This window comes from Lynx rufus, unplaced genomic scaffold (genome assembly GCF_022079265.1).
Source record: "Lynx rufus isolate CCGP_SWC_20201006 ecotype Redwood Valley unplaced genomic scaffold, mLynRuf1.p SCAF_1, whole genome shotgun sequence".
Lineage (NCBI taxonomy): Eukaryota > Metazoa > Chordata > Mammalia > Carnivora > Felidae > Lynx > Lynx rufus.
The window spans coordinates 122,175,826-122,191,567 of record NW_025814823.1 but is presented as its reverse complement, the minus strand read 5'-3'; positions in this window follow the sequence as shown (position 1 = coordinate 122,191,567).

Sequence of the window (15,742 nt, the reverse complement as noted above, 5' to 3'; positions counted from 1 at the left end):
ATTTATGTATTGGTGCTGAGCGATGAATGAGCATCACAGAGGTATTTCACTGCTCATTCAGTAATCCTGACCATTGATGATGGCCAGACCATGAGATTAGACTGGCCTCTAGAATTCTGGCAGTGGGAGCTTTAAGTCTAAGATGCAAGGTTATCTTTCAATGTCCTCCTTCTTCCTCTTCCATCTGATGTTATCACATAATAATCCAGCCAGAGTAAAACCTTGGTATGGTTTCTATTTATTTGTATTATCCTTTACACAAGAAGAACGCCGTCTGTGGCTTTTCAAAATGCTGAGAAGGGAGCCCTGTGGAGCATGGATGGCCTATCATGCATAAGTAAACTCTGATTTTGATTAATAAAGAATGCCACTGTCCATATGGGGCTTGGTTTCTTCTGTGAGAATAAACAAACAGATTGCTCTCTCGAGGCTAAATTTGGTGGAGAGCTGCAAATCTCCTCTACGACTGCTTTATCCTCACAGGGCTACTTCTTGTCCCCCAGATACACTGCACTTTCCTGACTCCTGCTGGTGCTGACACCTCTTCCTGATACCAACTCCCATACATTCTCACGTCCCAGCTCAAATGACACGTCCACTGTGTTGGTACCCTCCATACCACATAGCAAGTGTATGTGCTCCTTCTTCTCTGACCCAATGCCCTTGACAGTCTTCTCTAACTGTAGTGCAGCCTTGTAGGGAATTGGGAAATACAGAGAAACATAAAAGGAGAAAAATTAAATTACCACCTGTTATCCCACCACCTAGTAAGTTCTGAAACTATCTTGGTATGCACCTTTCCAATAGATTTAAGTATATTTCTGTGTTCACTTATGTATGTTTCTATACAAAATAAACACACACACACACATACACACACATAGCATTATATACTATAAAACTATTTTATATGGCTTTTAATTTAATATTGTTAAAAATTTCATGTATCATTAAGAATTCAGGGGCACCTGGATGCGTCCGTTGGTTGAGTGTCCAACTTCAGCTCAGATCATGATCTCGTGGTTCATGGGTTTGAGCCATGCATCAGGCTCTGTGCTGACAGCTCAGAGCCTGGAGTTTGTTTCAGATTCTGTGTCTCCCTCTCTCTCTGCAACCCTCCCACTCCCACTCACACTGTGTCTCTCTTTAAAAAATAAACATTAAAAAAAAATTCTTCTAGGGGTGCCTGAGTGGCTCAGTCAGTTAAGTGTCTGACTCTTGGTTTCAGCTAAGGTCATGACTTTGCAGTTCATGGATTGGAGTCCCAAATCAGGCTCCACACTGGTAGCACAGAATTTACTTCGGATTTGCTGTCTCCCTTTCTCTCTGCCCCTCGCCTATTCATGCTCACTCCCTCTCTCTCTCTCTCTCTCAAAAATAAAAATAAGTAGACATTAAAAAAATCTCCTTTAAAAAAAGAACTATTCTAAAACAGAATAATCTGTCTTGTGTCTAGGATAATTTTTGAATTACTCTCTATGCTTTTGTATATAGGTTGTTTCTGATCTTTATTTTGGCTACTGTAAATAATGCTGTGATAACTATTCATTTGGCAAGTCTATGTGAATATTCATGATTATTTTCTTAGAATTAATTTTTAGAATCAGAATAAGTAGGTCAAAGGCATACATGCATATATCTCATGCTTTTGATGGGTTTTGCCAGACTTAATTATAACACTTAACTGATTGAAATAATTGTGTGTTTACCTGGTTTTTAAAAATCCCCCTTGCCTCTTTTTTTTTTTCAGAATAAGGACTTACCCTTGTTTGTATTTCTATTGTCTGAAACAGTACCTGGCCTATAACAGATGTCAATAAATACTGAATGAATGAATGAATGAATGAATGAATGAAGAGTAAGATGCGTGGCATATGGCTCATGACACTTGAATCTTAGTCGTAAGCTAATACAGATCCTTTTTAAAGCAGCATTTCCCAAGGTGGATGCCATGCATTCATTCATTCAGGAAGTATTAATTAACATCAGCTATGGTCGTGGGCTAACAAGAATTGCTGGCCAAAGTCCTAGACTTACTGTGCTTGAGTCTAGCAAGAGACTTGGACAAAACAAGGCAAATAAAGAATAATTACAGTTTGTGATAAACATGCAGGAAACAAACAGGATGCTGTCACAGAATGGTGCAAACTTTAGTGTCCTTTGGAATCCCCTCAAAGGCTTGTTAACACACAAATGGCTGCTCTCCCTGTCTTCTCCCAGCCCCCAGAGCTTCTGATTCTGCTGCTCTGGGGCAGGGTCCTAGAACTTGCACTTCTGACAAGTTGCCAGCTGTTGTTGATGCCACTGTTGGTCTGGGGACTATACTTTGCAATCCACTGAGAATGGCAATAACACATTGAGAGTGGTGAGGGAGAGGGTTGCTTCTTTGATGGTTACAAAAGCTTTGTCCGAAGAGAGGATGGCTGAACTACCCCCAAAGGACAAGAAGCCATAAAGTTGCATATTTCAGACTGAAACAAGAGCAGATGTCCAGAAACAGGAAAGGTATGCCTCGGTTAGTAGCTGGGAGGACGCCAGTGAGGCAGTAAGTTACAGAGGGCGGGAATGGTAAAAGTCAAAGTTGCAGGGCTGGGCTGAGTATGAGTGCTGTGGGACATTATAGGCCATGGCCAGGGGTTTGCATTTGACCTGAACTCAGTGGAAAGTCAGCAAGGATAGCAGGACCAAGAAGGAATGAGATGCAGTTAGCATTGTAAGGAGATCACTCTGCAGAAAGGAGAAAGGATGGAAGGGTAGCAGGAGTGATGTTGAAGAGACCAGGTTTGGAGGCCATGACCATGAACTTGGGTGACAGATGAGGTTGGCACAACCCTAGGGAGTGACAACAAAGATGGAGACAAAGTGATAGACTAAAGGTCTGTTTCATCCCCCAAAATGCTAGGGAATCATTGGCTACCACGAAATTAGAACCAGTTTTTAACTGCAGAGCTTTTCAGAGCTTTTTAAAAACATTTTTAAAATGGAAATGTTCACTGTGAATCCCTAATAAGGTATTTTCCCTACAGCGCCTAGTAATAAAGTTCTTCACTAGGAGGACTAGTTGAAGCATTCACCATCGCAAAGGTTCTGGCCCTCTGCTCCCCAGTTCAAGCTTACTCTGTCCCACATAAGAATGAGCTGCAGGGGCCCCTGGGTGGCTCAGTCCATTATGCGTCTGACTCTTGGTTTCAGCTCAGGTCATGATCTCATGGTTGTTGAGTTCGAGTCCCACTTCAGATTGGGATTCTCTCTCCCTCTCTTCTCTGGCCCTCCCCAGCTCGCGCTCTCTCTCTCTCAAAATAAATAAGCTTTAAAAAAAATGAGCTGCAGAGCAGTGCAGTCCCATTTCCCAGGTAAAGCTAGAAATGGTGCCCACAGAGCATGATGTTTGGAGCTTCTCTGGCTTGGACTGCTTGCCCCGGGCGAAATAGGAATTAAGTGAAATGTGCTTTTACGTTAGATGCTTGAAGATTCCTAGAACAGGTGAGATGAGCAGTGTGCATGAGGCTTCCAATTTTGAGGATATGAGACAATTCCCTCCTCTCTCAAATATGCCTGTTTGGTAGTTGGTTCCTCAACCTAAACATGGAGTCCCAGCATCTGCAAAGAGAAACTCAGGAAGGCCACCTAAGGCGTTCTGTGCAGTTATGCTTCTGCTAAGCTCCTTGTGGGTGCCTTGGGGCCTGGGGGGCGGCCGAGGAGGGGTGTGGAGGCTCTCCCCTGGGTGGCAGGTGCCCCTCAACTTCCTGTGTCTGTGACTTTGAGGATTTACCTCTCTGAGCCTCAGTTTTCTCCATTCAAGACTGGAAATCATAAAATTCACCTTAAGAAGTACTTAAGAGGATTAATGAAATCATTCAGGTAAAGAACTTAACGCATGAGCCATATCAATAGTTCCTCTTGTTATTGGAAGGAATTACATGTTTTCCACTCATGGTCAGGTGTTAACTTGGCTCTTGTCAGCTGCAGAAAGCCCCAGACAGCCTTCTTCCTCCCTGTCTGCTGCTTGTTGAAGGATTTACTCACAGCTCTTCCTACTTGGGGTGAAATTTTGCCAGGAGTGATAGTTCTGAAAAACTGTTGTCCCTCTAAGCACACATTAACTTAGAGAAATTTTCTCCTGTTTTTTTTCCCCAGGCATGTTATTTAAACCTAAAAAGATTATAATGAATTTTCTATTTTGGGATGAGGTTTGATGGTTTCTTTATCATGAGCAAAATACATCAGAGGCTACTGTGTGATAGAGCAACTTTTCATGAGCTGATAGCTATCAAAGAGGTCCTGATGCATTTAAGTGGGGCACATGTTACAGAAGTGTGATGATGGCCTTTCAGGAAACCTCACTGGTTCCCTTATGTTTCCTCATTTCATTACTAGTGACTTAATAATACTCATTTTCTTTAAAGAGAACCTGTTTGGGTACCACAATCTCAAATTAATGATTTTAATCACTAAATTATGGCAAATGGGAAATCTAAAAAGATCCGTCCGGAAGAGCTGGTCTAAACACTTTCCCAAGGTGACTATTGGATTTGTAAGTGAGGACATGAGAAATGGTGTTCCAACTGAAACCATTCTGTATGTCACCGTGACTTAATAAAAGTCTTGCTGATGGCTTTTAGGGAGGAATAATGAGTTTCTTTTATCAAGTATATTACAAGCACTTCCTGTGGTACAAAATCTGAATTAACTATCTTCTCTATAAATCTGATGAGGAAACCAAGTTCTAAAAATAATGTATGCAGTGCAGGAAGAATCTGGATGAAAGTATATCAGCCAGCATACTAGATGTGAAGAAAGAATTTAAAGCCTTGATTCTGTCAAGCTGGGCACAATGTAACAACATAACTACCTTCTGACAGGAGTGGTGCCCATGTTATCAATAAGAAGTCAGAGGCCAACATTAAGGGATTCTGGTCACTTCTCCTACTGTGAAACTTCCGTTGTTCTCTCCATGCTCTCAGTACTGCTGTTTGATGTAGACCTCACCTTAAGGCCCAGAGGAATAAAGAAAAGAGAATAAATTTCCCTTATTTCTCTTATGCTTATGAAGCCTCTTTATGAAGCTTTTCCTACCAAAATGGTAGTAATTCCAAAAGCTATCCTAGTACTAGGTAGGAACACACACAATGCCCAGTAATGGGTTTCTTGTGCTCCTTCTAGCTAAGGAATATGAAAGCTTTCAGATTATCACATGAAAGCTATGTCTTTTAATTTACAAATGTGGACATTGAGGGTCAGTGATGATTATTATTTACAACTGTGCCTGACTTTTTAAAATTAATAATAAATCTTCTACAACATATAAAAAGCCATCATCATCTGTTTAGAACTTAATAAAGGATGTAGATTTCTTATAAAATAGTGTATGGTATATGACACACTTTGGATGAAATCTACTTCTTCTGAAGACTGTTTACATGTGTGTGTTTTCTAGCAAGATTTTAATCATTTCCCCCAATACCTCTTATCTGAAAAGAATGAATTTCTTAAGTGTGTTGTAGTAAAATACATGATTAAATAAAGTAGCTTAATATTTTATTAATAACTATGAACATCTACTAGGCTGGGTTAGATAGGAGAGTACGCACATATATATGCGTTTGTTCAGTTGGGTGGTTTATTTGTCCATTTCCTTAGAAGAATGGAGAAGATGCACACAGACAGACATCTCCTGGCTGGCATGGTCGGTCACCTCCTGAGATTAGAAGGACTTTAGTTATCTTCACCTTAGCAGACACCAGCAAGGCTGGAACCTGTGACCTCCACTTTGAGCTTACTTACGACTGAGCGGAGATGCATAATGGAGGCTAATGAACTCAGTCCTGCAGACACAGCAGAAGGGGACAAATGTGTGATGAAGGAATTGAGGCTCTAGGGGAACAGAGAGAGTGAACACCAAGAGAGACCTGCTTGAAACAGTTTATCTGTTAGGGACTGAGGAGGTGCCCAGAAATCATCCTTGCTTGTGTAATTACCAATTTGGTGGACCACCCAGAAGAAGCTACAGACTTAGATGTTTGCCTGGGTTGGAAACGAATGAAGAAATCACACCCTAAATACTCATGTTATAGTAGCTTTTCCCATTCTGCCCTAAAGCCAAAGTGATGTGTCTAACGCAAATCCGTCCCTACTTAAAAACTTGTGACTGTTGACATCTTTCCCAGGTACATTCCCTCAAAAATGGGCCCACAAGGCTTTTGTCACCTGGCAGCAGCCTCAGGTCCCTGTACCCCACATACCCCATATTATTTCCATCTGTCTTTCTCTTCTGTTAACCTGGAATATTCTCTCTTCCTTTCCTTGCAAGGCTGACTTTGTGCTTATCCCTTCTGCTCACATCAACTTGCTCCTTCTCCATATTTAGCTGGTTGCCTCTCTCTGTGCATTCTCTTTCCTGTGACGTCTCTCTTCGCAGTTACATTAAGATGATTTATGTTCTTGTAGGGAAGGTCCCTTGTCTTAGTTACCTTTGGGTCCCCAGCCCTTAACAGAATGTGTAGCGCATGATCAGGGTTTAGTAGGTATTCTTTACGTAGAACTGTGAAAGCCTGCCTTGGTATAACAGTGATCTGTGTAGTTAGTGAATGATTTTCACTGCATTTGGCCTTAATTACTTCCTTATGAGCAGCAGAAAAGCTGTTCTCATAAGCTACCATTTATTGACATCAGCCAGGAGCCAGGCTGTATGTTGGGTGCCTTACATGCATTAATGCTCTCTGAATTGACAAAACAGTCATCACTCTTTCCAAATAAGAAACCTGAGGCTCAGAGAGGTTGAGAAACATTCCTGTGGGTCCCCAGCTCACACTTAAACAGGCTGTGTTCAGGGCACCTGGGTGGCTCAGTCTGTGAAGTTTCCGACTTCGGCTCAGGTCATGATCTCACAATTTGTAAGTTCGAGCCCCGCATCAGGCTGTGTGCTGACAGCTCAGAGGCTGGAGCCTGCTTCAGATTCCATGCCTCCCTTTCTCTCTGCCCCTCCCCCACTTGCACTTTGTCTGTCTCAAAAATAAATAAACATTAAAAAAATTTTTTTAAATCAACAGGCTGTGTTCTTCCTACTCCACCACATTGGGAATCTATCCCTGTGTGTGTTGCCTTTTGTAGTATAGTGTATTTCCCTGACTCTGCCCTGGAGCCATTTCTTTTTCCTCCTCTGTGTTTGCTTAGTAGTCTCAGAGCAGATCATGGAGCAGAAACACTTTGGATGTTAGTGACAAGGGCGTGAATCCAGACTTGAAGCCTGATGTTTTAAGTGAGTGTTCAGTTCAGGTTGTATTGATTTCTCCCCTCTCCACTTTGTTACGGCCAAGTGCTCTGGGCAGAAATCTAACAAAACAGGCTCACAGAGCTGCACCTGGGGCCAGGAGGGTCACAGGTCACTGCACTGATGTGTGGGGGAACATTAGCCAAATGACAGAGGCTCAACTAGAGAACTCTAAGTGACCACAGTCAGATGTTGGTGTATTCCACACATGTTACTTATTGCCTGACAACCTGGGACACACCAGATCTGTCACAACTGTTAAGTACATACTGTGCTTCAAACTCTCTGCTTAACTGTTCAATAGGTAGATATGAATACAATCTACTGTATTTATTGACTCTGTCCCAGAAGGATTTGCAGACGAAGAGAAAACTCCTAAAAACTGTTAGGAGATTTTATTCATCTTCGTACCCCAAAATTTTAGCCTAGCACCTGGAATGGTGAGTTCTATGCTAAATACTTTGTATTCATTACTTTATTTAATCCTTACAACTCTTTATATAGAGCTCCTAGTTCTAGTATTACCCACATGTAGTAGCTGGAGAAAGTGAAGCATCTGGGAAATGTTTGAGTGAACTCAGGAATAGTCAAACCATTCATCCCACATTGTTGAGTCTCACTATGTCTTCTTTTTTTTTTTATTTTTTTTTTTTCAACGTTTTTATTTATTTTGGGGACAGAGAGAGACAGAGCATGAACGGGGGAGGGGCAGAGAGAGAGGGAGACACAGAATCGGAAACAGGCTCCAGGCTCCGAGCCATCAGCCCAGAGCCTGACGCGGGGCTCGAACTCACGGACCGCGAGATCGTGACCTGGCTGAAGTCGGCCGCTTAACCGACTGCGCCACCCAGGCGCCCCTCACTATGTCTTCTTAATATCTCATATGAAAGATTATTCAATAGCCTGAAGTATAGTTTCCTTCTGTTTTAGCCAACATCATCAACTTTTTTTCTTTAATACTTTATCCATTCAAGGAATGCTAATTCCTAGAGCATGTTGTATGAAATCATACCATTCCATTAGGTTTAAGTGGCCTTGGATTCAGGGCTGTTTAAGAAGAACCATCAAAGATGTCTTCAGGTTGGAAAGTTTAGGTCCCAAGATACATTGAAATTACAGTGCTTGTCAGCTCCTCTGCCCCCTCCCTGTCCAGCACTAGTTCTTTGCAGAGAGCTGAGTAGTTTGCAGTCTGACCTATATCTGAGATTAGTGATTGCCACGCTCTTTCTCCCTCACCAAGCCATGGAGCTACTACTAACATTAAGTATCATGCTTTGAACATTCACTACACGCCAAGCTTTATGCTAGGAGCTTGATGTACATTTTCTCATTACTATAATACTACTTCCCTTTTTACAGATGAGAAAATGGGTTCAAAGAGAGATTGGGCATGACCAGACTTTGAACCCAGATGATCTGACTGCACAGTCCACCCTCCCAGTTAGTACCCTCTGAATATTTCCATCATTGTCCATGGCAGATAACATTCTTTCTGTACGTCCATTAAGAGCAAGGGGGAGAAATTTAGAAAACAGAGTATCACAGCAGAGTATGCAGACCAGACAGTTTCAAGTCCAGCTCAAGTTCTGAGGTCTTTCCCGACCTCTCCAGCCCGTTAGTCTCTCCCTTCCTTAAGCCCAGAGCACATTTAGATTAAATACTTAATTGACAGTTCATCATGTGCTGTCTTACCACTTCTCAGCTTCCACTTGGGTATCTTGTCTACCCTTTCCAACTAGACTGTAATTTGCTAGAGGGCCGAGAATTCATTCCTTCCCTTTGGCACCTGCTGAACGCACTATGGGGCAAGGACACTTAATCAATGCCTCTTGTTTCCTTAAAGAGTGGCAGCATAGTTTATTCAGCTCCGAAGGCAGTTAGACCCTGTTTCTCACCTGCTAGGCTGCAATGGGTTGCAGCCCAGTGAAAATTACAAAATTTCATTTATTGTGAGTATAATATAGGGATTAAAACAATACCTTATAGGGTTGTCAGGAATTAAAAAGGAATATAGGAAGCACTTGGCATACTTCCTAGCACATAATAAGCTCTCAATAAATAGTAATTATTAATGTTGTTATTACAGGATAACTGAATTCATTGGGTGTTTGCTCTCTGTTACATGCTGTGCCAAATTCTTTGTATGCAATTATCTCATTTCATTTTTTCATAGTGTAGAAACGGTTTGTCAACTGCAAAAAAAAAATACACTTCCTTTTACCCAAAAGTTATTTAAGAACACCAGTTGCTCTCACTGTCTTTGGAATCTGGTAGCAGGCCAGCCAGGCATAATGTGGTGACGTAACACACTCTTGCTACTTCACGGTAATTGTGACACTTAACACAATAATTACTAACAGCAGCTAAAGCATTGGAATTGACAGATGCTTTGCTTTCTTTTTTTTAACGTTTATTTGTTTCTCAGGGTGCCTGGGTGGCTCATTCGGTTGAGTGTCTGACTTCGGCTCAGATCGTGATCTCACACTTTGTGAGTTCGAGCCCCGTATCGAGCCGTGTGCTGACAGCTCAGAGCCTGGAGCCTGCTTCAGATTCTGTGTCTCCCTCTCTCTCTCTACCCTTGTCCCACTTGAGCTCTATTTTGAGCTTTATTTATTTGAGCTCTCTTTCTCAAAAATAAATAAACATTAAAAAAATAAAATAAGTGTTTATTTATTTCTAAGAGACAGTGCACGAGCAGGTGAGAGGCACAGAGAGGGAGACAGAGGATCTGAAGCAGGTTCCCAGCTGACAGCAGAGAGCCCAATATGGAGCTTGAACTCACGAACCGTGAGATCATGACCTGAGCCAAAGTCGGGGGCTTAACCAACTGAGCCACCCAGGCACCCCAATGCTTTGCTTTCTTATATAAGTTAAAGTAGATCTAAATTGTAATGCCATCATTCCTTCTCAGTTCTGTCCCTATGCCCTCTCTCTCAAGTCAAGAGAAAAGAAAGTCACAATGGGTTGCCAGTCAGAGTATCCCATGTGGACCCTTCAGTAATATGTGTTGCTGTACAAAATAGGGTGAGAACCTCCGGTCCAGGCACTGTGTGGAGCATTAAATGTTGTAGGACCCTAAAACAGTTGTAAGGCAGACAGGAGAAGCTCTTTGGCTCAGTGTGATGCAGACCGCTATTAACCACAAGTTCTTCAGTGTGCCAGTCTGTTTAGTTTATAGGGAAATTAGAAAAGGTCAGGTTGAGAAAGTCTTGTTCTACAAGGTTTTTTTGTTTTTTTTCTTTTTAAATCAATTTGGTACTAAATTGTAAGCTAAGAGTTTTCTAGCCATGCTGTATAAAGTGTGCTTTGATGGCTGATAATGGAATCCTGTAAAGGAGAGGGTTTTTAGGGCTGTGAAACTCGTCTGTATGATACAATGGTGGATATGTGTCATTTTACATTTGTCCAGGCTCATAGAATATATGACACCAAGAGTGAGACCTAATGTAAACTATGGAGTTTGGGTGATAATGATGTGTCAGTGAAGGTTCATCAATTGTAACAAAGGCACCACTCTGCTGGAGATTGTTGATAATGGGGAAAGATACGCATGTGTGGGAGCAGGGGGTTAATGGGACATCTCTGTACTTTCTCAATTTTTCTCTGAACCTAAAAAGCTCTAAAAACTAAAATCTAGTGGTACCTGGCTGGCAGAACATGTAACTCTTGATCTTGGTGTTGTAAGTTCAAGCCCCACTTTGGGTGTAGAGATTACTTAAAAAATAAAATATTTTTTAAGTTGATTTATTTTGAGAAAGAAAACGTGCACACAAGTAGGCATACGACCAGGGGAGGAGCAGAGAGAGGGGAGAGAGGGAGAGATTGAGAATCTCGAGCAGGCTCCACACTGTCAGTACAAAGCCCGACGCAGGGCTCAAACCCACAAACAGTGAGATCGTGACCTGTGCTGAAGTCAAGAGTCAGACCCTTAACGAACTGAACCACCAGATACCCCTTAAAAATAAAATCTTTAAAAATAAACAAACACGTAAATAAATCTATGATCAAAACAGAGCAGGAATCCTCTTCAATTAAAACCACACGTATTGAACATCTATTACATGCCAGACTATGGGATAGATTTGGAGAACACAAAAATAATGAATTTGTATGTGTCCTTGTTGAGAAAAAATGGGTGCATAGCCTTAGTAATACTGGAGTGTAGGAAGAGAGATAAGCAGGAATACAAACTGCAGAAATTTTAATAATGGTTGTAGGAAGATGCATACTAAAAATATTGAGCTACAATGGAGGGGGGAGGAACACCTAACAGGACATGGAAGGTAGAAGTAAGACAGGCTTCCTAGAGAAGGTGATACCTGAGTGGGTCTTGTAGGATGAGTAGGTGCTTCCTAAGCCTACAGCAGAGGAGGGGTGAAGGTGGGGACAGTTCCATGATACAACAGATGTAGTTTTGTTGCTGATGGGCTGACTCTAAATATGCTGCTTAGGTAACTTTAAATTCAGTTTTGGTTTTCTGCACTGGAGAATTCTTTTTTCCTGGAGTATTATATGAGGTTGGCTTAATGAATGTTTGTAACGCCTTCGATAACCTTTGGGTTAAAAAATGAGGTAGAAGGGAAGTATGTTCTTTATTGTCCTAGCTTTACCAGCATCTTGTCACATAAGGAAAATTCCCTGAAAGGTCATTTCTTTAAAAAAAATTTTTTTAATGTTTATTTATTTTTGAGAGAGACAGAGACAGAATGTGAGTGGGTGGATTAGGGACAGAGAGAGAGGGAGAGACATAATCTGAAGCAGGCTCCAGGCTCTGAGCTGTCAGCACAGAGCCCAATGCGGGGCTCGAACTCACGAGCTGTGAGATCATGACCTGAGCTGAAGTTGGATGCTTAACCGACTGAGCCACTCAGATGCCCCTGAAAGGTCATTTCTAAGAAGCAGTAATAGTCTGGTGGCTCTTCAACCTCATGTAACTTCCTGGAACAATGCAAGAGCCAGGGAAAAAGAAGGTGACATCAGCATGGAGAGAAAAATGAATTTAAATCATAAGCCTTATTGCCTTACTGCAGCTGCTGTGGATGAGACCAGTGGAAAACTTCTAAACTTAACTCTGCCACTGCCTGGAAGATTCTAATTAAAAGTTTTCAAATAAAATCAATAAGTTTTGACAGATAAAAGAGCAGATGGCTGAAGGAAGGAACTAAAACACCACACTGGAAAAGTGCTGGGCTTGAATACCGTTTGAAAACGCACTCTGTGTAGGAGAAAGCAGAGATCTGATGTGGACAGGCTTAAGAGACAGTAGAGGCAGTATTAGGCACAGTGCCGTCTCACATTTCACTGTGAAATTTTAGTTGGTGGCACAACTGAACCTTCCTGTCGCTCAGAATCCAAACATGTGAAGTGGGAGTGATATTCTCTTCCCTGGAGTGGTTTTTCTTCATTCTTGGATCTTTCGTTCACCACATGTGTATTGAGCACCTACTATTAGCTAGTGTTACTTGTCTGGATGCTGGGGATTTGGGGTGAGCCAAAATCAGACAAGAGGGTTTTTTGTTTGTTTGTTTGTTTGTTTGTTTACCTCTGATGGAGCCAACTTAGTGCAGACTTTGTGCAACTCATTAATTAGTCAATTGGCGGGGCGCCTGGGTGGCTCAGTCCATTGAGTGTCTGACTTCGGCTCAGGTCATGATCTCACAGTTTGTGGGTTCAAGCCTTGCATGGGGCTCTGTGCTGACAGCCTGGAGCCTGCTTAGGATTCTGTGTCTCCCCCTCTCTCTGCCCCTCCCCTGCTCATGTTCTGTTCCTCTCTCTCTCTCTCTCTCTCTCTCTCTCTCTCTGTCAAAAGTAAATAAACATTAAAAAAATTTAGTCAATTGGCTAATGAAATACAGCAAGTGAAAATATGTAGATATTTAAAAATGCCGTGCAAGCATTTGACATTATTTGATGATGATGACAGCACCATACTTACATTTTATTAATTTGAGAAGATACTTGGACATACGTCATAGGTAATCCCCATGACAAATCTTTGAGGTGGGTGTTGATAGATTTTGACCAAGGGGAAACTGAAATTCAAGGGATGAGGGTTCCCGCCCTGAATCATACAGCTGGCCCATGACAGACCCGTCACTTGAACCCATGTCCCGGGAAGCTAGTTCGGATGTTCTTTTGCTGCTGCAGGTTGAACCTTTTGGGCAGTCGTTTGGAATTTCAGTCATCTGACCATTGTAAACCTCTAGTCCAAAGAGAGTGCTTGTATGAGCAATTCTAGAGAATGCTGACATCACTGGTGTTAATATTGAGAGGTGGGAGTGGCCTACCAGGCAGAAATATTGCATAAACAGAACTATGATGTGGGCAAAACAAGCTGAGCAGTGGTGTCACGATGTAAGCTCTTTGTTTGGACTGGTCTATTCAGCTCTCACTGGGAGTTTGACGTCTTTCCTCTGTCCTTTTCATTTGGGCCTCAGTCTGCCTGTGCTTACGCAGCTTCAGCGCATGGAAGGGTTTCCTTTTACCTTGATGCCTTGTAGAAAATGGAAGGTTCTATAGGTATCCTTGGCCTTCAGAAGCCGAGATGAGGTCAGGGCAAAGGGTTCCACTCGGATACAGATCAAGTAATGGTTGTTCTAGAAAACTCCTTGTGGTTTGATTCCACCGGCAAGTCCGAGGACCAGTGTAGTTTGGGATGCAAGAGATACTCTGACATTGCCTTTTTCATATCACATCTACCTGCAGTTTTCAGAGATCCATACATGAAATTTGGGACACTCCAGCGTAGATCCGTATGGCCTCTTTGCAAGATACACAACAATTAGTGAAGCCATCTGTGTTTTCCAGACACCCTTGCATGTCTAAAAGGAGTGCCCACTTCAAAGTCATCTCAAATGGTGCTCCCTTCGCCGGTTGTCCACATTTTTCCTGAGGACCCCACTGGCACTTTGTGCTTCTTGGCTGGCACGTGTCACTTCTGTTACTATGTTCCTCCTCTAGTCCTTCCATCCCACAGTCCTCACCACACACGACAGCCAGTGCTATTTTCAATCTATGTGTGTATGTGTGTAATGGGTAATTATGTACAATAAATTTGTACAGAATGTCATATATTTACACAACGGATATGGAGCCATGTTCCTTATCTGCCTCCCACTCTTGTGTGGCTTTTGTATACACGCAGGACAAGACCGTGGCCCTTCACCATGGCCTGGGCGCCTTGCTCACCTCTCTCCCTCTCTGTCCAGTTGTCCACTCGCTGTGCTCTTTGCTCCTGTGTGACCCTCACTCATCAGTTCCTGCCACCAGGACAGTTCTTCCCCATGTGTTTTGAAAGACTGGCTTTTCACATCCTCAAATCAGAAGAATACTCTGCTGGCACTCAGCGCCCAGCCCCCACTCTCTAGCTCAACTCCACAATTTTTATCCTCTGACCACTTCATTCATTAACCTTTATTAAATTTTGGTCTTATCTACCTCCTCCACTGGAATGTAAGCCTCGTGAGGAGAAGGACACATCTGGTATAGCCTCCAAGCTTGACACTGTGCCCATCTGCTGCTCAGTAGTACCCTGAATGAATATTGATGGACGTGTCTTGTCCCCCATCCAACCTAGGACGCAGCTCATTCTGTACAACAAGAAACAGCACAGATGGTTACAAATCGTTGACTCTGTAGCACCCACTTTCCTAAGCCCTCTGCATGAACTCAGCCCTTGAATTTTCATGAAAACCCTATGAGGACTACACAATTACTATCTGCCCCATTTTTCAGATGAGAAAACTGAGAAGTTAAATAATGTTAAATATTAAAGAGATTTAAAAAATCTGCTCAAGACGAGGTAGCTAGAAAATGACAGAGCCAAGATTCAAATGCAGGCATCTGGCTCCTGAGCTCCTGTCTTCCTAGAACAGAATCACATATATACATTTGAGATAATGGAAAGAAACTTGGAGCAAGCTGCAGCGTAGTGAAATTAATGGATCTCACACCTGCTACAGCGTACTCTTTCCCAGCCTGGGGAAGCGAGAGCTAGCATCATTATTTCTTTAGTGGGTCCATACGAAAGGAAAACCAGAGCAATCTCTGCAGATGCTAGAATTGAAAGAATCATTGTCCCCTCATCAGAAAGCATAATTAAGAGCCTCTCTGCCTATTAAATGAGGCAGTGAATGCTAACGCACTTTGTAGAGTGTAAAACGCTCTATAAATGTTAGTTATTCTTATTCTCGAGCTCCATGGGACAATGCTTATGTTACGAACTGCTGTTTCAGAATGTTTCAGTAGTACTAAATCTACCCAGTAGTCAAGGAAAGGAAATGCCTCCAGTGTGTTCCCTCCTATCATCCTGAAAACCAAACAGGAATCCATTCTTCTCCCGCATTTCCAAAATCCAGAGATATGCAAATTCAAATATGCAGGCTGCTTTTAAATGATACATGAAAGGGATTTTTGAAATGAATGTGCTGTGATTGAATTTCTGGTCAGTCACCCAGAAGGCATTTTGCACTA